The sequence below is a fragment of the Arachis duranensis genome, chromosome 4, assembly GCF_000817695.3.
Source record: "Arachis duranensis cultivar V14167 chromosome 4, aradu.V14167.gnm2.J7QH, whole genome shotgun sequence".
Classification (NCBI taxonomy): Eukaryota; Viridiplantae; Streptophyta; class Magnoliopsida; order Fabales; family Fabaceae; genus Arachis; species Arachis duranensis.
The window spans coordinates 76577367-76578093 of record NC_029775.3 but is presented as its reverse complement, the minus strand read 5'-3'; positions in this window follow the sequence as shown (position 1 = coordinate 76578093).

Genomic DNA, 727 nt, shown 5'->3' with positions numbered 1-727 from the left:
AGGTAATTTTCTTTCCAAAAATCTTTTTCAAAAATTTTTCTTTTTATTTTTCGTTTTTCCAAACTATATTTTCGAAAAAAAATTAATAAAAATACAAAAAAATTATAAAATCATAAAAATCAAAAAAATTTTGTGTTCTTGTTTGAGTCTTGTGTTAATTTTTAAGTTTGGTGTCAATTGCATGCTTTTAAAATTTTTCTTTCATTTTATCGAAAATCCCATGCATTCATAGTGTTCTTCATGATCTTCAAGTTGTTCTTGACAAGTCTTCTTGTTTGATCTTGATGATTTCTTGTTTTGTGTCTTTTGTTGTTTTTCATGTGCATTTTTGCATTCATATTTTTCATGCATTAAAGATTTCTAAGTTTGGTGTCTTGCATGTTTTCTTTGCATCAAAGATTTTTCAAAAATATGTTCTTGATGTTCATCATGATCTTCAAAGTGTTCTTGGTGTTCATCTTGACATTCATAGTGTTCTTGCATGCATCTTGTGTTTTGATCCAAAATTTTCATGTTTTGGGTCATTTTTGTGTTTTTCTTTAAAAATTCAAATATCAAAAAAAAATATCTTTTCCTTATTTTCCTCCAAATTTTTGAAATTTTGGGTTGACTTGGTCAAAAATTTTCAAAATTAGTTGTTTCTTACAAGTCAAGTCAAAATTTCAATTTTAAAAATCTTATCTTTTCAAAATCTTTTTCAAAAATCATATCTTTTTCATTTTTTTAT